General features: G+C 44.7%; 1 pseudogene across 1 annotated transcript; it reads right to left on the minus strand.

Moving 5' to 3' along the window:
* Positions 1-569: 569 nt before the first annotated feature.
* Positions 570-1,253, minus strand: LOC310784481 (exosome complex component CSL4 pseudogene; annotated as a pseudogene). The gene has a single exon. The product of its transcript is annotated as an exosome complex component CSL4 pseudogene (transcript).
* Between the last annotated feature and the right edge of the window lie 19,076 nt (positions 1,254-20,329).

Below are 20,329 nucleotides of genomic sequence, written 5' to 3' on the forward strand. Positions count from 1 at the left end.
TGCTACACGGCTTCTCCATGTGTGTATAAGACCTGTGGAGCATATAGATGATGGCGTCCTCCACACGATTTTCTCCTGGTATCTCACCCATGGGGCTTGAGGTGTTGCGGAACTTGCCTCCAGGATCTTCATGACCTGTGATGTGAGAGTGACTGGCCTGTAGTCATTGAGGGTGCTGGGGCGTCCCTTCTTGGGCACTGGGAAGATGCATGAGGTTTTCCACAGCTTTGGCACCTTCTTCAGCTGCAGCGAGAGGTTGAAGAGGTGCCGCCAGCTCCCGGGCGCACGCCCTGAGCACCCTAGGGTTGATGTTGTCCGCTCCTCTGACCTTGTTCACATCAATCTTGGAGCGTTGGCACCTCACCCGATTAGTTGTAATAAAGGTGGGTGTCGATCTATCTCCAGGTGTGTAGCCTGGGCTGTGGTCTTGGTGGGAGGGTGTGGGGGGGGGGATAGGCCTGCGGCCACTTGTGGTAGGGGGAGGTGTGACATCATCGGCTACCTTGTGATGTCCCCGGCGACCTGACAACTTTCTTTCTTTCTTGGGGACATAAAGACAGACATCAAGTCTACATCTTGAAAAGCGGTCCTGTCTTTGTGGAAGCGGTGTGTTCCTTGCGGAAGATGTTGCAGGACTCAGGCTCCTGCTGCAGCCACCTCATGCCTGCAAAGGCTCCGGGCTGCACACGCGCCACTTTGCGGAACTCTTTGGCGTGTGTCCGTGGGCACTGCATCTCACACCAGCTGATGGGCACCATCTGGGCACCTTCTTCACTGTGTGCCAACACCACTCCCAGCTCATTCTCTGCTGTAGTCAACAGGTAGCCGAGGTGCACATCACCGAGGGAAATCACTTTAGCCAGGACGATGTCACCGGTTCTGAAGCTTTTGTAGGTCTCCACCTTGTCTTTCTCTGTTGCTCGTACATCTTCTTTCCTGATAGTCCCTCTGAAGTTGTCCTTCAGTGGTGTGGAGCCTACATAAAGGATGTGGACCTTGGCAAATCTGAGGTTAATGCTGGTCACCTTGCAGGTGACTATTGCACCTACTACTGGCAGTAGTTGCGTTTCCGTTTCCCTCACCACTGAGATCAATGGCAACTCCTCTGCCTCTCCAACCGTTCTTTTCTTCAGCACGTAGCCTGCTAGTGAGGAGTATATGTAGCCGTGTCGGAGGTAGACGCCTGTGCCAGGACTGCAGTCATTTGTGCTGCATAGCTTGTCACCTGGAACACACAGCTCCAGGGGCGACATGTTCTCAAGGAGACTCATCCTAATTATTTCAGGTGCTTGTTGGTTTCTTTTGCCAGCTGGTTGGTATCCAACCTCTCACCACTTCTATAGCCTCAGCTGGAAGGATTTATGACATCACTGATGATGTCACAATGTCTAGACATCATTATGTCATGAACAATGACAAGAGGCACAATTTTGAGGAGGCAGTAATGCAACATAAAGGATGCCAACTGCCATAAAACACCAGAGAGAGAGAAGAAGAAGAGGCACAATTTGGGTATAGAGTGAACGTCACTTCCTGCTTTTCTCCCCAGTGTGTGAAAAATATGAATGGTGGTGAACGGAGCGATACGCTACCTTTTTTATCCCGTTTGAATTGTGCCATGGGAGTACACACGTCATGTTGTCAATGTAAAAGATAACTTTGCAAGTCGAGAAAGTCACAGTTTGTGGTAAAACTGTGGCACTATAAGTTATAAATCAGAAAGACGACGCACAACCAGTCGCGTAAGTGACGTCTCTCCCGCCAGTCCATTGTTGTTGATGGTGTGACGTATAATGTGCGAGACGAGAGATGTAGCCTACTGTAGTTGATTCACAAAACTAAACCTTACGTTTCAGTTTCAGGACAAACTGCGATTTTCTTGACACGCATAGTTTATCTTTTAAATTAACCAAATTTAACATGTGTACTCCCGTGGCACAATTCAAACAAATTCTCTGTTCACCACCATTCATATTTTTCACACACTGGTACAGGGAGAAAAGCAGGAAGTGACGTTCACTTTGGCTCTCTATTCACCTTATGTTGCCACGTCCACTTTTTCTCTTCCGAGTAAGACGCAATTGTATTTGTTCTCCCTGTTCAGCGTTAGCCGGCCGGTAAACATCGATAAACTGTAAACTATGAATGAAGTTTGGCAACATTCAGCAGCTACACTGCGGCCAACTTCAGACATGCTCTACTGCTGCGAGGAGCCGATGGCTGTACCCGATAGTTACAAAAACACGTCGACAGTATTTTCTCACTGCCAGTAGCCTACAGTAGGGGTTGACAGATACTAGCTAGTCCGACCAAGAGTACACAGCCAGCACTCCTCGCTGCCCGTAAATTTTTTCCAAATACAGTAGGCATTATTCTGATAAACTGGTCACATGTTTGGAATGTTACGTTCTCATCTGAAAAAATATAACTTTATAACAGTTTGTTTTTTTGCTTCAAAACAGCTTTTTGGTCTAAAAATGATAAAGGTGGGAGTAATCTACTTCCAGGTCTAAAATGGAAAGACGATTACAAAATGACATTACGCAGAAGCGTCCTTATAAGGGCAAATAATAAGGTGAATAGGGAGAGAGATGTAGGGAAACAGTGCATGGATGAATCCAGAAGGAGGCGGCAATGCAACATAAAGGATGCCAACTGTCATAAAACACCACAGAAGAAGAAGAGGCACAATTTGCAACAGACTGAGACCAGAGGCTGTAGTTTTGGCTTGGCTGTAGAGGAGGCCGGAAGGGTGGGGGCCTGGCTGGCTGGTCCAATGCTGGTGGAGGGAGCTCAAGCGGGTGTCAGAGGACAAGCTGTAAAATGAAGGAAAATATGTGTTAAAATCTGCTTAGTTAAAATTGGCTAAGTGGGTGAGTGGGCCCTGTCATCTCATCATCAGTGAGGTAGGTAGCGGTGTATAAGTTGGCGGTGCCGGTGTCTGTCTGTCAATCATGAAAGTGACGGAAGTGACATCATCATTGAGGTGGGTAGCGGTGTAAGTCACGTTTTGTGCCACTAAAGTGACAGAAGTGACATCATCACTTCCTGGGCAAAAGTTGGTGCGGCGCACAATTGCTCAACTGTGATGTCACTAAAGCCGTTTTCACACATGCGCTTTATACCGGGAAATGACCAGAAAGCGGTGTAATGCCTTCATGTGTGAAAGTTATTTTCCGGTATAAGCGCGACCCCGTCAGCGCGGACATTTCACCAGTTCGGAGGTTGTCACAAGAGCGGTATGTCTGCTTCATGTGTGGGCATGCCGATTCCCCCCGCTCCCCTCTCTGCTCGCAGTCCTTCAGTCCGCAGCAGCAGCCCGACACACAGGGACAGACACAGCGAAAATGGCAGCGGCTTGTTCTAGTCTGAAGCCGCCCAACGCTTGTTGAGAAAGCAAATGCACGAAGCGAAATGTGGAAGTATTTTGCTTACGTTGCTGACAGCGAAGGCAAGCCTGGACACATCAAACGAAGCCAGTCTGTAAAAAGTGCTTCAACGCGACGCAGGTGAACGGATAAACATTGAACCAGCCAGGCTATTTCTCTCAGACAGGGATCCCAAGTTGGGATTCCCAACTTCTTCAAAGATTTCAGTTCAAAGACTGGTTAGCGAATGTGAAGGATACAACATACATGCCCTCTTAAGTCAAGCGAGTGTGATTTATTGTGTGACAAGCGAACTTATTTCACCATCAGAGTTTTGCCACTCTCCTCTGCCCCCTGCCCGCTCTGCAGTGCTGCCCCCCAAAATACAGGTTATTTGACGGCTATATTCACACATGTGAGCCCTCAGGTGTGAAGGGAAATTCCGGGAAATGGCCAATATTGATTTACAGGCAATGTTCCTGTACGCATGTGTGAAAACGGCTTAAGCCAGTTAGTGATGTCATCAGTGATGTCACTCGAGCAACTGTGATGTAGTATGAGCCGATGGCACACAGTTGCACAATGGCACATAGTTGCACGGGGAGACAGTTGCTCAGCTGTGAATTGCCCAACTGTGATGTCACTCAGGCAGTTGTGATGTCATGAGTGATGTGATGAAGTCTATATCTAAAGTGACGATATAGGTTCATGTCATTGGCGGAGTTTCTGACCTGTTGTTGAGCCGGCTGTATTCATGGGATATCGGAGGGGGGGAGTGGCAGAGTCAGTATTCGTGGGGGCTTTCGGGCCTTGTTGATGATGCAGATGGTAGTTGGGAAGGAGCTGTTGTGATGACAGGTTTTGGTCTTGACAGACCTCAGTCTCCTGCCGAGGGGCAGTACCTCAAAGAGTTTGTGTCCGGGGTGGGAGGGATCGGCCATGATTTTCCGAGACTGCTTCAGCATCCTGGCGGTGTGCAGGTCCTGAAGGGATGGCAGGCTGCATCCAATCACCTTTCCAGCACCGCGGATGATATGCCGTGGTCTGCAGATGTCCTTGAGGGTAGCATCAGCGTAGCAGACGGTGATGGAGGAGGTGAGGATGGACTCAACGATGGAGGTGTAGAAGAGCACCATCGTGACCTTTGGCACTTTGAATTTCTTCAGCTGCCACAGGAAGTACATCTTCTGCTGGGCCTTCTTGGTGAGAGCTCTGAAGTTCATCTCTCATTTCAGTTCCCGGCTGATGACTGGTGGTCGATCTCCTGCCTGTATGCAGACTCGTCTCCATCAGAGATTAGCCTATGAGGATGGTGTCATCAGCGAACAGGAGCTTGACGGACTGATGGCCGGAGGTGCAGTTGCTGTACAGGGAGTAAGTAGCCTACCGGAAGTATGGAGAGAGGATGCCGCTCTCCGGTGCTGATAGACCAGGAGCCGATGACATGCTTCCCCAGCCTTACGTGCTGCTTCCTATTTTTGTGAGGAATTTGAGTATATCAAATATGTTTTTTCTCCTTTTCAGTCCTATTGTTCGGGATAAAGCAAAAAAGAAAAATCAGACTACAGTAGTAAAAAAAAATAGACCAAAGGGGTCAGAAATGATAGAACAGAAAATCCTAATAGCATTGGAAATTTAAAAACAAAAAACAAACTATACAAACTACAACTATAAAACTCATTGAGTCCCAATAGACCCAGTGTTAGAACTAAATCCATGTTTTTACCACTAGGGGCCGAGGTGTCTATATTGAGGGCGTGGAAGGCATGGCCTTATTCCACTCTGCGGCTTGTTTTCTTCTCTAAAGCTGCACTGAAAGACTCAGGACTTCAACCACGGCCAGTCACCAGAACTCTTTAACAAGCACATCATTAAAGTGCGTATCATCACAGCGACTGGAGAAAATTGACGGCTGACGTCAAGGCGGAACCAGGAAAACTCATTTATTCGACCACAAAAAAAGCCCAGATTAGCAGCAGCAGCAGCACGCTTTCCTGACGCTGTTTTGATCTCCCCCCTCTGTAGAGAGCCGAGCCGCCTTCACCTCAGCCCTTTGTTGTGGCGAAGGCTCGCCCGGGGTCACCCGGGGTCACCAGGTCACCCGGAGTCACCAGGGCTAATGCCTCCAAACCGACCCTCCCCCCCTCTCTCTCTCCACCAGGCACGGGCTTCATAGCTCCCCACCCGGGCCAATGAGCGGAGGCAGGCTCCCATCCTCGGTCTGGTTCGCATTAAGACGGGACACATGTGGTCTTTGTTTTGAGAAGCGAAGGCTGACACGAACCCATAACCGGCCGTATGAAAAATGGATTCCCCCCTCCCCCCCAGTCAAACGGATTTAGGCCACGCTTTGTTGGGGCTAGCATCTCTCTCCAAACAGGAGGTATCGTAATGACAGGAAGCATATTATTTCACTTAGGGCTTCGTTAAGGATGGGGACGCCGATCGTGGTGTGGTACGGTTGATCTGAGATCAATCCCTTTGAATGAAGTCGGGTTGACAGATACAAATCCGTTGCCAGATAACTTAAGTTTCAGCTCGGCTTTATATATCGCATGTCACAGTTTTACAGCGGCGTGTCTCTATACAAGCCAATAAGACTTTCTTGTTCAAAAAGATTTATGCTCCAGGCGTTCAGATCGCACAATGGCTCAGTGTTTCGCTCGAGGACACATGCCGGTTGACGGACATGTTAACTGCTGCGGGGATCAAACCTGTGACCTTTGGATGACGGGACAACCTCTGCAACCATCAGACCACCCAAAGCATTATAGCTAAATAGCAAAGGAAACAGTTTCAGAACGTTTCTTAAAGGATATGATCAGTATTGTTTTTTTAAGGTAGTGCCAATGGTCTACTGTAGCCCAGGGGTTCCCAAACCTTTTCATCTTGGGACGTCACCCAAAAGATAAAGTTTGTGTCTCCCTGGGACCCAAACTCACAAAAAACATACGTTAATGAGTTGCCATGACGATCAGTTGGTGTCGTCGTCCCCCCACGGGTCCTCGACCCAAATTGGGTCCCGACCCATAGTTTGGGAAACACTGGTCTAGATTATTCTGTGTTTCTCGAAATTCTCGTTTTCCTCCTTGGCTCTTTCAGTCAGTGCGGTATGCAAAACAACTTCCACAGAGCGAGATAATCCATCCCAGGACACGTGAAGCCAAAACCTTCTGTTTTCTCCTCATTTCATTGAGCGGAGTCGAAGCTCTTTCATCTCCAGGAAATCGTCCTCAAAAACATCAACGTTATCCTTGTCCTTGTAATTTGCACCGTCTTTGTTAGCCGGGGCCCGCAGTTTACTTTGAGCTATAGGTTTGAATGAAAATAGAATAAAGTTTGCGTTTTAAAACCCACAGAAAACGAGTAAATGTTTACAAAGATCTAATCGCATACAGCATACGGTGCAAAATGATCGGGGGGGGGGGGGGGATGCAAACTAGACATAAACAGGAGTAAATGAGCTGTAACTCTGAGTGGCATCGCTCTTCACCTTTAAGACATGCACACCACTTGAGACGGGCAGATGTAGCGAGGGTTAACCCAGATTTAACGGCCCTTCACACACACACACACACACACACACACACACACACACACACACACACACACACACACACACACACACACACACACACAGCATTAGCTCACTGGATCGCCATGCTGTGCAGTTAAGAAGAAAAAAACAACAACAAAGGAAAAACTTCAACATGCTAATCTGTGCATCTGATAAGCTTCCATTCAGAATGCACCAACAGCTGCAAAGACTTTGATCTGCCAGCAAAAGATCTTGGTCTTGATTTACGCTGGACTATAAGTGATAAACACGGTCTTGTTATCAGCCTCGATTTAGCTTGCAGGTGTCACATAATGCTATTTATTACAGAATAGCCTACGGAATACTGAACGGTGACTATAGGAGGGGTTTTCTCGGCATATGGAATGAAGTGCTCTATACTTCACTTTTTCAATGTGAGCAATATCTAAATGTTCCATGTCTGCAGAAGTGTTTTGTCAACCAAGCACTTAAAAGGAAACTCTGATCCTTTAACATGCTTAGATCTCATCAATGTGTGGTGTTCAATACTTTGTGAAGTCCCCTTTTTTTTTTTGCTGAACGCACTTTATTTGCTTTATTGAAGTTACAGAATGAAACTCTTCATATATGTACTGCAGATGTCCCAGAATTAACTGCACGCTTGCTGCGCCTCGCCATCCCCAAGAGGAAATGTTTGGAAAAATCAGATGTTGCTGCTGCTTTCTTCTCGGTCAGCTGTTTGAAGTAACAATGAATGATCTGGTAACTAGCTGACCGAGAGGGTTTTGTGGCTGCACCGATGATTGGTTTGGGCAATTCTCATAATTCTGATACGTATTTCTTTTCTAATTGAGAGCTGCTGTCATATATTGGGACATTGCCACCTCTTGTAAAGAATTCAGAGGAGCAAAATCTATTAACACCATCTGTGCAGAACATTAGACGACATGCTGAAGTCATTCATATGATCACAACGGCCTATAGTGGTTTAGATAACATGCTGAAGTCATTCATATGATCACAACACTATAGTGGTTACTTTAGTTATAAGACAGCCACAAGTCAGCTAGCTGTGGAGTTTAAGGAGGTGGACATGTGACTGACTGGAAGGATGCTGGGTCCAATCCCAGACCTGCTTGGAGAATCTGGATAGGTAAAGACAATTTGAAACACTCTCCTGCCTCAGCAACTACCACTGTGGCGCCTTTGAGCAAGGCACTTTTTTCCCCCAGATTTTTTTATCCCATTTTTATCCCCCATTAGTGCTAATTTTCTATTTATTTATCCTGGTTACTGCTCCACCCTCTGTCGATCTGGGGAGAGCCGAAACTAGCTCCATGCTTCCTTCGAGACATGGGCAGTAGCCCGAGACATTGGGGCGGCTGTAGCTCAGGAGGTAGAGCGGGTCGGCCACTAATCGCTTTGGATAAAAGAGGTCGGTGGTTCGATTCCCGCCTCCTCCAGTCTGCATGTCAAAGTGTCCTTGGGCAAGACACTGAACCCCAAATTGCTCCCGTTGGTGTGCCAGCACCCTGCGTGGTAACCTGCCGCCATCGGTGTATGAATGGGTGAATGTACCTACTGATTGTAAAGCGCTTTGGATAAAAGCGCTATATAAATGCAGGCCAGTTACCAGTTACCAGTAGCCAGCCGCTTCTTTTCACCTGACAGCGGAAGCTTCACCGGTAGGACATAACACGCTATTCCAACGAGTTCCCCTCCCTCCGAACAGGCGCCCCGAGCGACCAGAGGAGGCACCACATCAGCGACCAGGATATTGCATGTTTTGGTGAGGGTTTCCTATATGAAGGAAACCCCCAGGGGGCACGGGGAGAACATGCAAACTCCACACAGAAAGGCCCTTTTGATGACCCCACCCGGGCGGTTGGCACTTGAGGACATGCGGACGGGCACGCGCTCCTTCAGCGCTCACAGTGTCCCAGGTGGGAATCGAACCCAGGACCTTCTAGCTGTGACGCGACAGCTCTACCACTGAGCCACCGTGCACCCTTGAGCAAGGCACTTTTACGCCAGTTTGCTCCAGTAGAGCAGCTCACTTTGCCTGGAACCAGCATACTAAGAAATTATTTTTCTATTCAAGGTTTGGATGCTGCCCTCATTGGTGATTTCAGTGAACAGGGTGCTACAGTGCTACAGTACAGTACTGTATTCAAGCCGATAATCATCCATAGACAGATTTCTACCATGACATTAGTTTGGTACAATACAAAGCACCAATGCACAAATCTCTCCTTGTTCAAAACCATAGTGGATGCTGTGGTGGATATCGATGTTGCATAAGTTGTTTTTGAAAATACTTTGATTTACAAAGGGAAAGCCTCTAAAATCACAACAACACTGTGTTAAAAGCATTTCTGGAGTGGAAAGATGTTTTTGGAGTTCTTCCTACTGGATTTGGGAATTGTTTTTACAATATCAACATAGAATCCAGCCCACGGTCATTTGTTGCATGTCCTCCTCTCTCTCTCCCACATACATACCTTCCTGTCTCTCTCATTTTGTCAAATGAAGCATAAAAATGCATAAAATAAATCTAACTACTCTTATTTTGCGTACCTTATTGTAGTGTTACTGCTGGGCTAGTATGGCTAAATAGAACTAAATATATTGTATTTTTTATTTTTAGTTGGAGCATAGGCTTGCGAAATATTTTAACCGACAGCGTGCTATTGTTGCCAGTTAGCTAAATGGTGGCTCTTTAGCTCGACCCACAGAAGTTTAAATCAACTAATCAGATTATTTCTGCCTCCAGCTCTGCCTCCAGAACAGAGAAATGCTGGTTCTGTAGCAACTAGTAGGATACCGTGTTCAAAACAACTCAGATCTCGGAAGTTGTACATTGGAGATTTCCGAGTTCTGATATTATCACAAGAAAACTTGGAACTCGGAAAAACAAGCTCTGACTTATTAAAAATTAAATGGTTGTCCAACTCGGAATTACAGATCGGAAATGCGGTTCAGCCTATCATTGCAGAGCTATGAGTTTAGTTTGTATTCATTGTAAACAAGCCGGGTCAGAATCAGTGGGCTAGCGTTTGTGAAGCCAATGCAGAAGTAGGCTTAGTTTCTCAACGCCAGACCCATGAGAGTTCTTATGCTGATACAGTACGCTACTGCACGTTGCAGATCTCTCTCTGGGTCTGATACACTATGTTACTGCATGCTGTAGATCTCTCTCTGGGTCTGATACACTATGTTACTGCACGCTGCAGATATCTCTCTGGGTCTGATACACTACATCACTGCATGCTGCAGATCTCTCTCTGGGTCTGATACACTACATCACTGCATGCTGCATATCTCTCTCTGGGTCTGATACACTATGTTACTGCATACTGCAGATCTCTCTCTGGGTCTGATACACTACATTACTGCATGCTGCAGATCTCTCTCTGGGTCTGATACACTATGTTACTGCACGCTGCAGATATCTCTCTGGGTCTGATACACTATGTTACTGCATGCTGCAGATCTCTCTCTGGGTCTGATACACTACGTTACTGCATGCTGCAGATATCTCTCTGGGTCTGATACACTACGTTACTGCATGCTGCAGATCTCTCTCTGGGTCTGATACACTACGTTACTTCATGCTGCAGATCTCTCTCTGGGTCTGATACACTACATCACTGCATGCTGCATATCTCTCTCTGGGTCTGATACACTATGTTACTGCACGCTGCAGATATCTCTCTGGGTCTGATACACTACGTTACTGCACGCTGCAGATATCTCTCTGGGTCTGGGACATTGCTCACTCCAAACTGGTTTTGAAATCCTGGCCAGTGATTGGTTGCGCCGGAATCGTGTGGCCACCAATCAGTAACGACTTTAGCGATTAGGCACACAACCCAACTTGACTCTGTTGACTTTTGAAAATGAACCACTCACTCATTGGTGCTACCCAAACCCCCCACCCACCCCCCACCCCCCAAACAGCAGGAGCTGCAAAGTGGCACAGACTCTATTATGTAGTATGTGGAGCGCATCGGTTCAAAATAATATTTGAGTCTGGGGAGAGACTAATGCAGAAGTAACTTAAACCTGCATTCTCTTAAATGGCCTGCAGGGGCCGACTCCGCTGGCTGCAAAGAGAAGTCTGGTTCCATGAAAGTGAATGGGAAAATGGTCTACTTCCCACTTGATTATTTCCTCAGCAAAGACTTTCCTATATAGGAACCCCTTCACCAAAACATGCAATATCCTGGTTCCTCCTCTGGTCATTAGGGGCGCCTGTTCGGAGGGAGGGGAACTGGTTGGAATAGCGTGATCCTCCCACGTGCTATGTCCTACCGGTGAAGCTTCCCCTGTCAGGTGAAAAGAAGCAGCTGGCTACTGCATGTCTCAGAGGAAGCATGGAGCCAGTTTCGGCTCTCCCCAGATTGGCAGAGGGTGGAGCAGCAACAAGCATAAATAAATAAATAAAAATTGCACTAATGGGGGATAAAAATGGGATAAAAAATTCAGGAAAAAAAGAAAAGACTTTCCTAATGAGTTTATGGCCTCAATCGCTGTTTCAAGTCTTCTTCAATATAGCATGACGTTCATTTGGTAAATGATGGTCCCATTTAGCCCTTCTCAGAACGCTGGTATATTCACGTTCATAGATACGACCTAAATCCAGCGTCCTTTATGAGACAAGCAGCCGGGGTTCCCAATTAATTGTCAAGCTACAAAGAGGTCGTCCGCGCGTATGCTTTGTTGTTGTTGGCATGGTACAATGTCCATGGGGGGACCCAGCCTGTTGCAGAGCCGGTTGTGCTCAGGGGGCATCAGGGGGCATCAGGGGGGAGGGAGTGACAACGTCCTGATTTCTGGGTCTAATTTGAAGAGGCGGATGGCAGTGGGGTAGAAGCTGTCCCTGTGATGGGAGCTTCTGGTACTGCAAGGCATCAGTCTTCTGCCATGGGGGAGGACCCTGAAGAGTGTATGTCCTGGATGGGTGGGGTCAGCCATAATCTTCTGAGACCGCTTTAGCATCCTTTAGCAGTGTGTAGGTACTGAAGGATATATGGCAGGCTGCACTCAACCACCTTTTCAGCTCAGTGGATGATGCGCTGCAGTCTGGAGACGTCCTTGTGGGCAGCAGCAGCATACCAGATGGTGATGAGGAGGTGAAGCTGGAAGGTGGAGGTGTAGAAAAGTGCCAACGCTGCCTTTGCCACCTTGAACTTCCTTTCCCTCCCAGGAGGTACATCCTCTGTTGTGCCTTCTTAGTGAGAGCGTTGATGTTCAGCTCCCATTTTAGGTCCTGGCTGATGATTGAGCTCAGGAAGAGAAAGGACTCCACACAGTGTTGACTGGGCAGTCAGTGATGGGGGAAGATGGGGCTGTGTTCCTCCTGTAGTCCACAACCATCTCCCCTGTGTTTTGGGCATTGAGACGCCACAAGAATGCTTATTTTTCAAAAACACACCATAGTTTTGACGGTATAAACCTTTACTTTGAATTAATGCAAGTGTATATAGCAGCTGAGCATGGTGGTGTGGTCAGCACAGGTTAAGGGGGATGCAGTTTGGCCATTTTGCTAACAAGGGGGATGGCATCTCCCCTACAAATCACCTGCTGCGTCCATATATTTAGACGGCCTATGGTCAGAATGCATTAGCTGCGCTACTACCTGACCAATTCAGTGTTAGCTCAGGATTTAACATGGCTTCTGTCACAGATCTGCATCCAGTCACATTAATTACAGTCTCCTGTTCAAAATGAGTAGTGCCTCGATCTTATAAAGCCTCTCCCTCCTCTCTCACTATACTTTTAGACACCATGTGGTTTGCAACATGCAATCCCTTTTCAGGCACATGAGAGTTTATTAGCGCCATTTCCTGTCCAAACAGCATTTAGAAAGCTGACAGCCATTACACAGAACACAGAATAGCACTGCGAAATTCTTCACTGCTATTAGTGCCGTAATTACAGAAATGAACCCACACTGACTCAAGCAGGGCGGGGGTGGGGGGGGGGGGGGGGGGTGGGGGTTCAGAAACCTTGTGTGTGCCTGATGGAGAAAACAGACTGCTTTTAATTGTGTAATGCATCCAAGTCTCAAAGCTGCAAAATACATCAGCAGATTCTTGCTGTCCCCATAATTTATATTTTTTATTCTTTCTCTCTTGCAACACACACACACACACCTGAGCAGCCGCATGCACGCATGCACACTTGCGCGCACACACACACACACACACACACACCTGAGCAGACGCACGCACGCATGTGCGGGTGCGCACACACATGCGCGTGCGCGCAAACACACATACACACACACACACACACACACACACACACCCTCCAGCTACACTCCACACACACTCTCACTTCCCCTGTGTTTCATTATCTGCATCATTATCCTTATTAGAGTTATTTCCCTCACTTGCTGTTTATGACGGCTGTGCTGCATATGCACTAAGTCAAATTCCTGCTTTGTAATCTAATGATTTACTAAGACTTAAGATTCATCTACAATCTTTAAGACTTTTGTTGTTTTTGTACTTTTCTCCCCCTTGTTGAAGTTCAATGCCAGCTGTCCTGATAAGTCAAGTCAAGTCAAGTCAGGTTTATTTGTATAGCACATTTCACACACAGAGGCAATTCAAAGTGCTTCACATAAAATGGATGACAGGAAAATAAAAGAATAAAAGAAGAGAATAAAATTGACATTTAAAAGCATCACAACAAAACTTAAAAAAATAGTATAAAAAGTGCATTAGGCAACAGGCGCAGCAGTTGCAAAAAGAGCTAAAAACTTATAGAGGACTCATTGGGTTTGCATAATAGAATAAATCAATTTATCTATATTGAGTCCCCTGACATCATAACTATAAACATGACTACACACACATAAAACTCAGGTCTGGGTACGGTGTCTTCTCCTCTATACTGCAGTTTGGACGCCGATCATACCCCCGCTTGTACCTTGCGTCATCTGTTGCCCGTCGACAAACAGGCCGTTTTTCTTCTCTAAACCTTGCTTAAAACGAGTACGGCTCAAGTACGGCTTATGCGTGCGTCCCTCCTGATGCATCACCTCACCCTCTTGTGAGTATATCCGTATTACGGAACCATCCCCCCGACCTGCAGCTTTTAGCAGTAAAAGCTAAAATATTACAGTCATATTCAAATATACTCTATACTGTATGTGGTACTAAATAACTTATAGTGACCCCATGGGGCCCTTATGGCATTTTTTCTTTTTACTTGATGTTATCATCATAACTAACTAGTGCAGCACCCGTTCCCCCCATGCACCATCCCTTGGGCGCACACCAATTTACTAAAATCTAGCCTGATATTCAGACTTCATCGTCAACTCGTAAACTCATTTCCTCTTCTTCAAGAAGAGCCAAATCCACAACGTGTGGAGTGGGCGTGGCTTCGAAGGCCTGGAGCCAGGCTAAGAAAAATCCAATGAAATGACCTAAATTGGCTGTTCGGAGTGATTTTTAATATACTAAATTCTGACGAATAAATGCCCATTATGTTTTCTATCATTTAATCTAGTGATCAAATGAAAGGTTATGGCGTGGGAAAAAAACAAAAACAGGCACAACAATCTGGGTTTCTCATGTGCCCCCCCCAGGAAAAATAATTGCTCACCCCTGGTCTAACTTCTGTCTTTGGGCATGTTGCCACGGTGTTTGTATGCGCAAAATACCGCGTACGTGCGTGGTTATCAACTGTTATTGCTATCAATGGCTAACCTGGCTAGAGCTAACGCTGGCTGGTACTGTATTCCGACTTATATATTATCTGTTTATTGAGCTTAAAAACAATAGACCGTATCATCATATCAAATCAGTCATCCAGAGATGGGGACTTGGAGTCGAGACTTGGACTTGAGTCATACTTAACTCGTGCACACACAGTGATTTGAAACTTGTCCTCTCAAAGACTTGAGACTTGACTTGAGATTTTGGGACCCGTGAACAATCTTTATATATATATATTTTTTGGCGCATTACCATTAAGGGAATGTCTAATAATAATGTCAACTAATCAATGCTGATACTGTATTTTAATAGATATGGGAGTGAGGATAATACAGTAGCCTACATGCTTTGAATTCCTTAGTTTTAGTGCTGTGTTTTAAGCAGCCATGCAGCAGATGATGCTCATCCATAGGCAACGGTGGAAATGGCCAGGTTTGACCGTTTCTGTTGCGTTAGGATCTATTACAAAATAGCAACGGTGCCCTGGCTGCATTATACGCGGCTGTAGGTTAGTAATGAAACCACAGTACTAATAGGAGGCTATCATGCATTAGAGGTGTTAAGTACCGTTTCTGTTGCGTTAGGATCTAAAATAGGAACGGTGCCCTGCATTATACACGGTTAGTAATGACAACAATAAAACCCATCTGGTGTCTGCAGATGTGAAGGGAAAGCGGATGAGAGGTGTGTTTAAATCGAGAACATTACTGTGATTGGCAGCTGCAACACTATCAACAATGTGACCACGCAACCGTAATGACGCTGATAGAAAGACACGTGGAAATTTAATTTCAGGCTATTTTAATACAATCGCAAATATTGGTAACGTTACGCTTTTGGAACATTATCTGGTTGCAGAGATGACCCAGCTCGGCCTAACGTTACTTAGCTAGCTCTTCCTAACTAACGTTAGCTGCCTGCTATAGTCAATACACTGATATGTAACGTTGCATATACCCAAATGCCAGGCAATCTGGTCTCCGTGTCCACTCAAAACAGCATCTCAGTCGTCTCCATATCTCCTAACCCTAACTGGTATTATAGTGTAGTATTTGTAGCCTATTATAGTTGTGCCTGTGCTGCTCAAAAGTGCATGAGTTGGTATATGACCTTAGAGTAGACTAATGGTATTATTTGTCCCCCACCAAAGGGGAGCGGGGGCGGGGCTATGGATTGGTCTCTGTCCGTCCGTCCAGCCGTCCGTCCGTCCGTTTGTTTGTTTGTTAACTTTGTGCCAGTGTGCCACTAGGGGGGCGGCATTGACAATGAACGGGACTGACCCAAGAGTGGAACTACATCACTGGTGGGGAATATGTTTACTATTTGCTTGTTGTGTCTCCTACATGGTATCATTATTCAATAGTAGGCTATTAATTTCAATTCTAGTATTTTTGAGGTAGTTGTGAGCTTATAATAGGCTACTTTACGGTACCTTTCTGGCTTTCTCTCCAACATATTTGCTCAGGAGCCTCCTTGACGTCACTTTTTAACACACAGGGCATTCCTTTTTCAAAGCACCTTTTTCGTCATTTTTCGACTGTAGACAGCAGCTTGTGTTACACTTATGGTTTGGCAACTAAAACAAATCAGTTAAAGGAGAATTTTGGTATTTTTCAACGTGGACCCTATTTTCATAATTTTTTATAACTTTTTTATGTGAGCAGAAATCGTTGAAATTGGTGCAGTATGACCAAGATCGCTTCAGCTAGCAGCCTCTTTTCCCACATGCCCCTACTGCACTAAACAAATTTGTTTTATACCACTGACACGATCAGATTATTCCATCATGACATTATTATAGAGATATATTTTTTTTTCCGCTTGATCCAAGTCTCACGAGAGTCTCACTCAAGTCTCGTGAGAGTTGCGTTGTTTGCCGGGGCTCAGCTGTGGTGGGGCGGAAAGCTGGGACTGGGAGCGACCATGTTTTTTGGGAGGGGTAACAGATAGCGTAGCTGAATGATTTTGTAAGTTATTGCTGAATATTTCTCTAATTTCGAGAATATGGACGAGGCATTTGAATTTGATGGCCGCCCGTATTTATTTGAGCCTGTGTCCGATGCAAAAACAAGCTTGTTTGTTGTACATGCAGGCTGCCAAGGCAGGAGGGGCATGTGGGAAAAGCGACTGAAGCGATCTAGGTCAATACTGCACCAATTTTAAAAAACTGCTCACATGATTTAGTTATACATAAACAAATATGAAAATATGGTCCAGGTTTAAAAATACCGAAATGCTCCTGTAAGGTTAGGGAAATGGTTTGGGTTAGGCTTAAATACAGAGACTTGAACATGCTGGGTTCGAACCACCGAACCCGGGTCTCCACTTACACCTAACAGCCACCCTGTCCACAATGGCCACTGGTCACCATTTTATATAATTTTCACACTCCTGTGGCATCGATTTCAGATGTTGTGGGAGTTCTATAGAAGTCTATTGGACTACCATGCACATTGTGGGACTTCTATAGAAGTCTATTGGACTACCATGCACATTGTGGGAGTTCTATAGAAGTCTATTGGACTCCCATGCACATTGTGGGAGTTCTATAGAAGTCTATTGGACTACCCTGCACGTTGTGGGAGGTCTACAGAAGTTTATTGCACTAACCTGCATGTTGTGGGAGTTCTATACGTCTATTGCATTACACTGCATGTTGTGGGAGTTCTATAGAAGTCTATTGGACTACCCTGCACGTTGTGGGAGTCCTATAGAAGTCTATTGGACTACCCTGCACGTTGTGGGAGTTCTATTCACCTTATGTAGCCCCGCCCACTTGACCCAGTTGTGCTACGACTTCCTGTTCAAAACACCATGTGTTTTACCTGGTCACTAGTACTGTACCGTCACAGGAAGTGTAAACACAATAGAGAGGCAAAGTGGAACGTCACTTCCTGATGTCACTACCAGAGATGTTCATCCGCCATTTATTTTCCCATAAGAAGTCTATTGGACTCCCCTGCATGTTGTGGGAGTTCTATAGAAGTCTATAGGACTCCCCTGCACGTTATGGGAGTTATATAGATGTATATTGGACTACCCTGCCCATTGTGGGAGTTCTATAGACGTCTATTGGACTACCCTGCACATTGTGGGAGTTCTATAGAAGTCTATTGGTCTACCCTGCACGTTGTTGGAGTGCTATAGAAGTCTATTGGACTACCCTGTACGTTGTGGGAGTTCTATAGACGTCTATTGGACTACCCTGCACATTGAAAATTGATGAAAGGGTACCCAGTGTGTTAAAAAGTGATGCCAAGCGGTCCTGACCAAACGTCAGGTTTTGAGGAGTTGGGAGAGAGCGCATGTTGTTCTCTCTCATACTAAGCCTACAATAAAAGCAATGTGATTTTGATTGTTGTTAATACTTTTGTTTACTGTCTTATGCTTCTGTTGTCAGGCCTGCTTCTAATATGAGGGGCAAGAGCATGCATTGCACCCTCAGTTGAAAGTTGTGTTTCAGAGGCTGTGACAGGCTCATTTTTAAAGCTAAAGTGAAGATATCACATATATCTCCGATAGTATCATATATGTATCATAATATCTCTGATAGTATCTATGTATGTATCATATGTATCATATGTATATGTATCATGTATCACATATATCTCTGATAGTATCATATGTATCATATATATCTCTGATAGTATCATATGTATCATATATCTCTCTGATAGTATCATATGTATCGTATATGTATTATGTATCACATATATCTCTGATAGTATCATATGTATCATATATATCTCTGATAGTATATGTATCATATGTATATGTATCATGTATCACATATATCTCTGACAGTATCATATGTATATGTATCATACGTATCATGTATCACATATATCTCCGATATCATTATGTATCATATGTATATGTATCACGTATCACATATATCTCTGATAGTATCATATGTATCATGTATCACATATATCTCTGATAGTATCATATGTATCATATGTATGTATATAGTATCATGTATCACATATATATCTGATAGTATCATAATGTATCATGTATCACATATATCTCTGATAGTATCTATGTATGTATATGTATCATATGTATATGTATCATGTATCACATATATCTCTGATAGTATCAAACTACTGAAACTAGAAGAACTAAGGCGTTCACTGGTACCAGCCATGTTATGCAAGCTTGTCGGGAAAGGGGGCTAAATAACGCTCCAAAGTTAGGGTAAATTTGGGGAAGGGAAAAACTGGCATGGCCATTTTCAAATGGGTCCCTGGATCTCTCCCTTCAAGATATTTGATTGAGAATGGGTTCTATGGGTCCCCACGAGTCTCCCCTTTACAGACATGTCCATTTTATGCAAATCCCACGCAGTGTTTTACTGTTTTGCATGTGTAACCGAGTGAATGTGAGTCCTCGTGAGTCCCGAGTGGTAGCGAGTAAGTTGGTAAAACTCACTTCCCAGTATAATGGCCCGTTAACCAGCTCCACCAGGGGAGCGGGTTGCTGCCAGAACTGTCAACACAATGCAGGATACACATACATATTATATATACACTTATTGACTATCCTATTTGAATAGTTCTGCAGTAGCCTACTTTCCCTAAACACTCTTGGAATTGCATGCATTTGGTATGAGGGGAAATGTGAGACTGTTGTGCATGGATTCAATGAGCCCAATTGTATTCATGTGATGTTAGTCCCCATAGGAGCCATCTCATTGTAGTGAGGCCATTTTTCGAAACGTGACCTCGGGGCCCATAACACCTAGGCTAGGCCTACACTAGGCTATTCTTCATTGCTGTTGCCAACCCGCACTGTCGCTACTAAGTGCACCCCCACTAAATTCAGATGCACCTTAAGTCATTTTGTTCTGGAACCAAACCGGGTCTGTCTGTTGTAAAAAAAAAAATCTAACTGTAGCCCACAGGTTTTATATTTTCTTTTGAAGCACTTTGTAACCTTGTTTTGAAATGTTGAAAAAGTTAGCCTATTATTATTGTGTTCTTATTTTTAGCTATTATTTTTTATTACTGTGTACTAATGTGTCTGTGGTAGTGACCTCATCATGCTTGATAGCCTACTGATGTGTGTGTGTGTGTGTGTGTGTGTGTGTGTGTGTGTGTGTGTGTGTGTGTGTGTGTGTGTGTGTGTGTGTGTGTGTGTGTGTGTGTGTGTGTGTGTGTGTGTGTGTATAATATATATACCGGTATATATATTATATATATGGTATATATGGTATATATATATATATATATAAAGGTAAAATATATATATATATAATAAAAAAAAAAAAAAAACGTTTTTTTAGATGCATCGCGATGAGTCACGTGACGATTAAAATCGATTCACAATGTTCGATTATCGATTTGCAAAAAATTGATTTTATTTTTTATTTTTTTGCAATTTGTTTTTAGCAAAAAAATTTTTTGCTTTATTTGCAAAAAATACGGTATTTCGCCCGGAAAGCAGTTCCTTAACTGTAAAACGAGACCAAAACCGAAGTACTGGAAACTGGAATCACTGAAGAAAGCAGGCTGTAACATGTGATGCGTGGACTTCAGTCGCAACTGAAGATAATGGAGGTACATTTGTTTGTTTACTTTAATTAATGGATACTGACAAATATACCTTGCTTAAAAAAAATCCTGTTTGGTGAAAAAGATGCATCGAAAATCGTGATTAATCGTAATAATCGTAATAATCGTTTAATA

Source organism: Poromitra crassiceps (genome assembly GCF_964638095.1).
Source record: "Poromitra crassiceps genome assembly, chromosome: 10".
Taxonomy (NCBI): Eukaryota; Metazoa; Chordata; class Actinopteri; order Beryciformes; family Melamphaidae; genus Poromitra; species Poromitra crassiceps.